A 933-nucleotide genomic window follows, 5' to 3' on the forward strand; every position below is an offset into this window, starting at 1 on the left:
CCTCTTATGAGTCTTAAATTATAGTAAATGGATGCACCCAATATCGCCTTTCTTTCTTTAAAATATACTTTGTGTATATAAGATAGGCAAAAATTATACGTTTCCTCTGGTATACATCCATTTCTAATGGCGGCGGAATGCGTACTGTGCGTCTTTCACCGTAATGTGTGAATTAATCTGCTGCGGCGCCGCAGCGGCGCCGCACAATTAAAAAACGGATGTGTGCACCGGGCCTTAATAATTGCGTTTAGCAGAGTCAGTAGTTTTGATTCATTAATATGAATGGTTTATAAATTTTGATCCAGCGAGAAACTATTTAAGGAATTATTATATGGTATTATATGCTAATTTTGACACAATATTACAATTAATATGCACTTTTTATATTGACCCTAATAATGTAATTAACTTGCAAGGTATATCTCGACCATGCAACGATTCATTAGTTGGTACGAAGGAGAGCCTTGGGTTGAAGGAACACCAGCCTATACAGACATGCAATTTGCGCGTAAAATGCATTTAATGATACAGTCAAAATTGCGCGAACTCGATCACGAGCAAATCGAAAACGAGTCCAAAATTGCAGAGCTATGGTGCCCGGATCGCGAGTTGTTTCTAAAGGATTTCAATGCGGCGTGTCCACTTGAGAAAGATGGACAACGTCCTTATGTCATAACTAGCAAGTCACCATACAAACCGAAAGGTATAAATAACTTTGACATGGCAGGAATACAGTGGTCTTTAATAAGTTTAGTTTTGCTTTGTCCGCAAAAGATCGGATTGCATAATGCGACCGATGAAGACATCGAGGCCTTTTGTCATATGTGGAGATGTTACGGATATTATCTCGGGATGGACGATAAGTATGCATGTATTCTTTTAATGCCAGTAAAAATTTTAGATGTAATACTTTAGAACGCCATCTCTAAAATT

The sequence above is a fragment of the Wasmannia auropunctata genome, unplaced genomic scaffold, assembly GCF_000956235.1.
Source record: "Wasmannia auropunctata unplaced genomic scaffold, wasmannia.A_1.0 LD336074.1, whole genome shotgun sequence".
Classification (NCBI taxonomy): Eukaryota; Metazoa; Arthropoda; class Insecta; order Hymenoptera; family Formicidae; genus Wasmannia; species Wasmannia auropunctata.